Source organism: Podarcis filfolensis (assembly GCF_964270895.1).
Source record: "Podarcis filfolensis genome assembly, chromosome: 3".
Lineage (NCBI taxonomy): Eukaryota > Metazoa > Chordata > Lepidosauria > Squamata > Lacertidae > Podarcis > Podarcis filfolensis.
The window spans coordinates 105,201,739-105,210,895 of record NC_139606.1 but is presented as its reverse complement, the minus strand read 5'-3'; positions in this window follow the sequence as shown (position 1 = coordinate 105,210,895).

The window sequence follows — 9,157 nt, the reverse complement described above, 5'->3', positions numbered from 1 at the left end:
AGCGTCCTCCCACACTACAGGAAGAAATAATTAGATCTCAAGAAATAATAAGAAACAATTGGTGCAGACGGTGCTCCCTTTTGCTATTTTCTCCATTGCTGAGCAGGTAGCTGGTTACTCAGGCATGCAGAGATCTGTAAAGCAGCTTGAGTTCTAGCCATCAACACATATAAAACGAGATAACATATTTTTCGCTCTATAAGATGCACCAGACCATAAGACGCACCTAGCTTTTGGAAGAGGAAAACAAGAAGAAGAAAAATTCTGAATCCCAGAAGCCAAGGGGAGGCTGCGCTTGGCTAAGCAAGAAGCCAGGAAGGCCAGCGGTGCAGCGATCCTGCTGGCTGTCCTGGCTTATAGGATAGCTGTGCACAGCCTCTCCCGGGCAAGGGGAGCCTTCATCCCCTGCCTGGGAGAGGCTGTGCGCGGCTAAGGCTCCCCCAAGAGCCACGCTCCCTTTAAAGAGCGCGTGGAGTGCGTGTGCGGCTCTTCGGGGCTTTTCCCCAAGGAGGAGGGAGAAGGGCTGCCTTCTGAGAAGAGCCTCCCGCCTGCATGCGCCCCATAAGACGCACACATATTTCCCCTTACTTTTTAGGAGGGGAAAAGTGCATCTTACAGAACGAAAAATACAGTAGCTTAGTTGGTTAGAGCGTGTCTACAATTCTATGTCTACTACAGTGGTACCTCGGGTTACATACGCTTCAGGTTACACACTCCACTAACCCAGAAATAGTGCTTCAGGTTAAGAACTTTGCTTCAGGATGAGAACAGAAATCGTGCTCTGTCGGCATGGCAGCAGCAGGAGGCCCCATTAGCTAAAGTGGTGCTTCAGGTTAAGAAGAGTTTCGGGTTAAGAATGGACCTCCAGAACGAATTAAGTACTTAACCCGAGGTACCACTGTATTTTAAAATATTTGAGGTGACCGATATGAAAGTTTAAAACAAACAGAAATGAAGCACCTCTTTATACAGCTCAGCACGTCCTTATCCTGAAGAAATCATTCCCACAGCATGCAATGACAACTACTGTACTTGCCAAAGCAGATTTTAAAAATATATGAGTATCGGGAAGAGGAGTCTTCTACCACTGCCACTGTCTGCCAGCCCCAACAGCCAGAAATGAGATCTCCCATGTTCCAAGACAATGCACTTTTGACTATCAGCTGCTGGTGATAAATGACATAGAATCATAGAATTGTAGAGATGGGAAGGACCACGAGGGTCATCTAGTCCAACCCCCTGCAATCTTTCGCCCAGTGTGGGATTTGAACCCATGACTCTGAGATTAAGGGTCTCAACCTCTTCTGACTGAGCTATCTCCATCTGCTCTGTGGCATGTGGGCTTCAACTGCCAGAAAACTAACCTAGATGGACTGTTTCTGTCTGCCACAGCACAGCAGTTTGACGTTGAATTATGAATTATGATGTTCAGTTGCACTCTATAGAACGTTTTAAAGAATATAATAAAATCAGCTGTCAGGATGAGCCAGGTTGATGGTGGCAGGAAGGAGTGCTCGGAGCAGGTTGCATTTTGCAAGCGTGACACGAGTCTGGAAGCAGCTCCTGCTCCGAGCAGTTTGCAATGCAAATGTAAAACCTGCATTTGGGAGAATGCTCCTTGCCAAAAGAAGATAAATGCCTTTCTTGTGCTTTTCCCTTCTCATGCAGATGCAGATCAAATGGCTGAATAAATGTACGAGAGGCGATCAGAGGTGATTTAAGCCTCATGTGGCCAGGCAGCTTTGGATTTCCAAATCCCTAACTATGCTGGCATCTGTCCATGGCCAGAAGACAAATGGTTTGCCACATTTCTCTGGCCGAAAGCAAGTATCAAATGTTCTCTCCCTGTCTGCAAAAGCTCGGACAGTGATAAGAAGGCTGAGTTCCCTCCTTTTAACCTCACAGGTGGAACCTAGAGGAAGGGCTAATCTCAATGTAGATGGAGCTAATTTGGCTGCAAGAATATCAAACTATTCCTGATATGGTGGTTGGAGGATGGATGGCGGCTAACAGACTGAGGTAGAATTCTGACAAGACAGAAGCACTGTTTTTGGGGGACAGGGGCGGGCGGGTGTGGGGGATTCCCTGGTGCTGAATGGGGTAACTGTGCCCCTCAAGGACCAGGTGTGCAGCCTGGGAGTCATTTTGGTCTCGCAGCTGTCCATGGAGGCACAGGTCAATTCTGAGTCCAGGGCAGCTCTTTACCAGCTCCATCTGGAACGCAGGCTGAGACCCTACCTGCCCGCGGACTGTCTCGCCAGAGTGGTGCATGCTCTAGTTATCTCCTGCTTGGACTACTGCAACGCGCTCTACGTGGGGCTACCTCTGAAGGTGACCCAGAAACTGCAATTAATCCAGAATGCAGCAGCTAGACTGGTGACTGGGAGTGGCCGCCAGGACCACATAACACCGCTTCTGAGAGATCTGCATTGGCTCCCAGTACGTTTCCGAGCACAATTCAAAATGTTGGTGTTGATCTTTAAAGCCCTAAACAGCCTCGGTCCTGTATACCTGAAGGAGCGTCTCCACCCCCATCATTCAGCCCGGACACTGAGATCCAGCACTGAGGGCCTTCTGGCGGTTCCCTCATTGCGAGAAGCGAGGTTACAGGGAACCAGACAGAGGGCCTTCTCGGTAGTGGCGCCCACCCTGTGGAACACCCTCCCTTCAGATGTGAAGGAAATAAGCAGCTATCCTATCTTTAAAAGACATCTGAAGGCAGCCCTGTTCAGGGAAGTTTTTAATATTTAACGCTGCATTGTTTTTAACACTTGATTGGGAGCCGCCCAGAGTGACTGGGGAAACTCAGCCAGATGGGCGGGGTATAAATAAATTATTATTATTATTATTATTATATGACCACACTCAAATTTTGCGTTCAATTAAACTCCCTTAAGGATCCCAGACAATGCAAGAGGATGCTAACAGTACTTTGGGTAGGATGGACCTTAGCCAAAGACAGTTCAGCTTCTCATCAACCTGGGCTGGATCTATACTGCTCTAAAAAAAAAAAAAAAACGCTAACAAAAAAAGTTATATAACTCTTAACGTAAGCTTCCATTGACTGCTGTACAGCGCCCCCTGGTGTCACAATTTTATAAAGCATTTATAACATTATAACTCACAAGTATAGATTAGTCCCTGGAGAAATGTGGTGTGGGATGCCATAGGGTACTGGACCATCCCATTTCTCCACCTGAGCTGAAACGGGAAGGTGCTGTCCTGTGTGAGATCCAGGGGTGATGAAAGGAAGTGTGCATAATTAGTTGGTATAATTCATTGCCACGTGGTGTGCTGATGGCCACATTTGCCCTTAAAAGGTGATTAGGCAAATGACTGGCTCATAGTATTATTCATGGTGACTATAAGGAACTTCATATTCACAAGCAGTTCCTGGGGATCATGAGCAGCAGAGGGCTCATTTCTTGCTTGGGGGGGCTTCCCAGAGGCACCTGGCTGGCTGCTGTGGAAAGCAGGGTGTTTGACTAGTAAATCTTTGGTCTGATCCACCAAGGAAGCTCTTTGGAGGGCATCCATACAGCTTTGGAGCGTGTTTTCTTCATTAGTTCCACAAGAATTCATGGCTCACTGTTGGAAGACATATGCATTATATTCCGGCTTCAGCCATCTGCCTGGAAATCTTCCTCCTTGCTGCAGGGCCTAAAGAATGAGGGGGATTTGCTATTTCAGACCTGCCCTGAGCCTTGTCAATGGGTCTTCTTAAAAAGTTTACTGAGCTGTTCTGTTATGTCCCTTGGGCTCCACCGATATAACTCAAGTGCTCTGCAGGCTTTGGGGCTGGGGGGAGGTATTCGTCTGCTTGTCAGTTAAGTGCCAGAACAAACTCCCCTACAGGAACAAAGTCTGTTTCTCTTAGTCAAATAAGGGCCCGTGTCAAATATTTTGTCAGAGAAGCGCACAGAGACAAGCATCTTCCATGCTCTCTGGCTCTGTGCATCTGCTAGACAGCAGCCAATTCAAGTTTCGCTCCAGGGACAGTCAACACCACTGACGTATGGGGCAGGAGGGACCCTAGACTGACATAAAACAGGGGGGTGTTGAACTGCAGGGTTTGAAAGGCACTGATGGGATTGATCCATCTGCCGTCTTCAGAAACTGAATAACACTGAATCCCATTCCAAAAGCACCTCGCATCTCCAGTATGTTTGAATTAAACGTTTGCTTCTGTCCTAAGAAATCCATGCGGCCTGAATTTCATAAGCTTAAAGTGTTAGCGTGGAAGGTGAGAATCGAGACATTTATGGAGTCTTTTAGCAAGCAATATGCAAAACACATCCTGAATTTGCACAAATAACAGTGCTACCTCGGGTTACATACGCTTCAGGTTACAGACTCCGCTAACCCAGAAATAGTACCTCGGGTTAAGAACTTTGCTTCAGGATGAGAACAGAAATCGTGCTCCGGCGGCGCGGCGGCAGCGGGAGGCCCCATTAGCTAAAGTGGTACTTCAGGTTAAGAACAGTTTCAGATTAAGAACGGACCTCTGGAACGAATTAAGTACTTAACCCGAGGTACCACTGTAATTGTAATTAATACATTCTTATCAAACATTAAAAGCTTCCTGAAGCAAGGCAGCAGAGGTTTAAGATCAGAGTTTTCTTTGTCCTAGAGGGGCTAGCTTCCCAGGCTCCCCCCCCCCAAAAAAAGATGTCCTGCGAGAGGTTGTATATATATGCAAATAAATCCATATATGAAAAAGACTCCCCAGTCTCGACCTGAATTCGAAGGAAACAGAACCTTAGGTGAGCTCCGGAACCCCTACAGATTTTCTGCTCAGAATTGAGGTGGCATGTAACAATATTGAGGATCCATGGATCTTTCACAAAAGTCAGATTTTTTTGTGGTAGAAAAGGAAGCGGGTTTTTGAGTACTTTATTCCAGAACACTGGCTGAATAATGACAACTTAGTAAAGGTAAAGGGACCCCTGACCATTATGTTCCGTCGTGACCGACTCTGGGGTTGCGGCGCTCATCTCGCTTTATTGGCTGAGGGAGCTGGCGTACAGCTTCCGGGTCATGTGGTCAGCATGACTAAGCCGCTTCTGGCAAACCAGAGCAGCACACGGAAACGCCGTTTACCTTCCCACTGGAGTGGTACCTATTTATCTACTTGCACTTTGACGTGCTTTCGAACTGGTAGGTTGGCAGGAGCAGGGACTGAGAAACGGGAGCTCACCCCGTCACAGGGATTCGAACTACAGACCTTCTGATCGGCAAGCCCTAGGCTCTGTGGTTTAACCCACAAAATTGCCAATACCTGCAAGGAAGATTCATAATCTCCCCACCTTCAACCCCAGTCATCTTCCTCCACCAAATTTACAGTGTGCAGGGAAAATCCCCATTTACAACATTTTCCGGTTCCGCTGCTGTAGGGGCAGTCAACCGGGAAGTTCTCCTTCCAAATCTCTCCTTTTGCCGGTGGACTCGGCAGGTAGCCTCAGGCAAGTCACTGACTTTCCGCCTCCATGGCCTCGCCTGCCCTGTTTCTGCAATGTGGGGTTTTTAATCTTGACTTCCCTTACAAAGCTACTGTAAGAATTCACTGCAACATGACTGAAGCTCTTTGAGCACTCTCAAACACTTTCTAAACGCACAGTGATTTTACTGCACTTTGAACAGGGTTGTCCCCTTGACTGCTGACAGGGTTGCAGCGCAGCAGGGAGAAATTTCCATCCCAGCATCTCTTTCCAGCTTCACCGATTAAATTTTGCCCGGTCATGTAGACATGAAAGACGCACAGAGCCAGAGCCAGCACACAGGGCATTATGGGAAATGTAAAAGGCAGCTTCAAACCACCCACTTCTGACCACAGTGCCATTGCCACCTGCTAACACAGCCAGGTAAACCAACTGGGATGCGGCCCATTTTGTCAGCGGCCCCCTCAAGACTCCTAAGGCAAGTATTGGAACCTGCTGGAAAAAGAATTGTTGACAGCATTGGCTTTTACCCATCGCTTTAGTGTAAATAGGATCCAGCAGTAGATACCGGTTTGTTTTCATGTGATAAATCAGGTTTATGTAGTTGCTACGTAGGCGCCTCTTTCATTCAGACTGAAGAAACTGTCGTTCTGAGGTAATAAAAGGGGGAGGGCATTGCTTAATATGGGAGGCAAAACAAGTGTACAAAGAGAAGAATATTTGTTTTACATTTTAATGGGGATTCTTCAAACACAGCTGAGAGCCGAGAGTCCCTGCGGCTTGCCAAATCTTTTCCCTCAGTTCCCTTCTTCCACAGATGGTCGCTGTACAGAGCGATAAGACTACTATAATTCATGTTTGCACACCTTTATTGTGTACCCTAAAATGCAAGCGCCGGCTTGCATTGGTATACAGAAAACCCTAGGCAACTCGCTGTGAAGGCGCTTTTCCTTTCCGATCAACACGGGTGTAATGTTCAAAACGTGACTTGAGTGGACTGAGGAAGACCAGAGCTTCAGAGCCAGATATCTCAAGGATGGATATTGTCATCTAAAAGCACAGGGGAAGAGAGAAATGGGCATATTTCAATGCATTATTTATTTTATGGTGTTTTGAATATTTTGTGGTAAACTGCCCAGGTAACATATTAGAAAGGCAAGGAATAATAATAATAATAATAATAATAATAATAATACACACACACCAGTCTCTGAGCAGCAGGGAGCTCATTCCAGAAGATCCATAGTTTACCTGGGGTTCTGTTTCCTTGAAATCGAAGTCAATAGAGATGTTGGTGATTTTACAATATGTGGCTTTATTTAAACACATATACAACCAGAGCATTGGACGCGGGTGGCGCTGTGGTCTAAACCACAGAGCCTAGGGCTTGCTGATCGGAAGGTCAGCAGTTCGAATCCCCGCGACGGGGTGAGCTCCCGTTGCTCAGTCCCTGCTCCTGCCCCCCTAACAGTTCGAAAGCACTTCAAAGTGCAAGTAGATAAATAGGCACCGCTCCGGCGGGAAGGTAAACGGTGTTTCCGTGTGCTGCTTTGGTTTCGCCAGAAGCGGCTTAGTCATGCTGGCCACATGACCCGGAAGCTGTATGCCGGCTCCCTCGGCCAATAAAGTGAGATGAGCGCCGCAACCCCAGAGTCGTCCATGACTGGACCTAACAGTCAGGGGTACCTTTACCTTTTACAGAGCATGGGATGGAGGGCCTTACAGAATTAACACTCCAGCAGATCTTGCCTCCTCATTAGGTTCCCAGGGGCATTCACATTCCATAGCTTTGGGGTCCAGCACAGAACAAGACAAGCTTCTGTGTCTCCAGCTTCTGGCATCAGTCAAAACTCTCTCCAAACCCCCTGCCCTCTCTCTCTACACACACACAATACCCGCTGGGTCTATTGCTCTCCATCCTAGGTTGATGTGGCATTGAGTCAGATGAGTTGGGGGGAGAGACCATCCATTTGTTCACTATGGCAACAGAGTTCATTCTTTAATATGCTGATGGGCATATTCAATTCTTTTATAGTTAGCTGGGAGGCTATGGCCTTAAGAACTCATCTGGCCAGTTCAGCAGGTTTCCACTTATAGATTCTAACCTCGCAGATACAGGATCAAAAGGCTTTTCGATTTCGCCCAGGGCTGCGTGTTCACACTTAGGGTTTTTGGCTTAGATTTTTACTTAGCGAAAGACCTCTGAAACGCTGAGTTTTCTTGTTCTTTCTTCCTATAAGCAATAGACCACTTTTCATGACAGAGAATCAGAAAACCAGAGAATCGATCAATCGTTCGACATAAACAACGGCATAAATGCCGTTTATCATACAACATAAACACGGGTGGCGCTGTGGTCTAAACCACTGAGCCTCTTGGCCTCAGCAATCAGAAGGTCAGCGGTTTGAATCCCTGTGATGGGTTCGTGTCTCTGCTCCTCCACATGCAGCTGCTGGGTGACCTTCTCTGAAGTCTCTCAGCCCCACTCACCTCATAGAGTGTTTGTTGTGGGGGAGGAAGGGAAAGAAGAATGTTAGCCGCTTTGAGATGCCTTAGGGTAGTGATAAAGCGGAACATCAAATCCAAACTTCTTCTTCTGTCCCAGCTCCTGCCAACCTAGCAGTTCAAAAGCACACCAGTGCAGGTAGATAAATAGGTACCGCTGCAGCAGGAAGGTAAACAGTGTTTCTGTGCGCTCTGGTTTCCATCACGGTGTTCTGTTGCGCCAGAAGCGGTTTAGTCATGCTGGCCACATGACCCGAAAAGCTGTCTGCGGACAAATGGCAGCTCCCTCGGCCTGAAAGCAAGATGAGCACCACAACCCCATAGTCGCCTTTGACTGGACTTAAACATCCAGCGGTCCTTTACCCTTAGCTTTTAAACAAAAGAAGCCATGGCAGAGCTGATAAATTCTCCCCCGTGTGTTCTTTCAATGGAGTGGGGGAGCTTCACGCTCCTTCTTTGCTCTTTTCTTATTTTCAACAAATCCTGGTCTTAGAGGTATTTAAGAGATTACTTCAAACAAAACCGCATGCTTAACAAAAGCAAAAGGAAAAAAAGCTCTTCAGAGACGGAGCCATACCCTGGACACACCTCTCCAGAAAACCCCCCTTCATGTTTTGAGAACCTGCCCTTTGACAGGTGTACCGAGTGTAAAAGACACCGGAATATGAATTTTCTCACACAAGCAGTTTTGCTGCATATTTCTGATTGTCTGCAAGACGTGGAGCCAAACCGCACCGGATTTATTAGGCTCTTTGGTTCCATCTTAGAAAAAAGAAGTCCATACAAGGATTGCTCTCTGCTCACCTCCAGATACCACCATCCTTTTGTCCCATAGTTTCCTTAGGAATTTATTGCACAAATGCATGTACATGCTGTCATTTGAAGAGTGAGGCTTTCCTTTCCGGGGTCATTAAAAGTTCAGTAATAATTCATACCTATTAGGGGTGGAACGGGCTTCTCTTTTTTTTTATAAGATATTTATTAGAATTTTCCATTTTATACAAACAAAGAAAAAATTAAAAAGAAAAAATAATAAAAACACATAAAATTCATAACTTATTTTTCAATAACATATTTCCCTGACCTCCTCATGCCTCCCCTTCTTGTATTCCAGTTCAAATTGTTTATCCAGCAAATCCTTATCTCATAGCATTACAGCTAAAAACCCCTCATTTTCTATCCATCTTCTTAAATTATTGTAACTTAAACTTTTA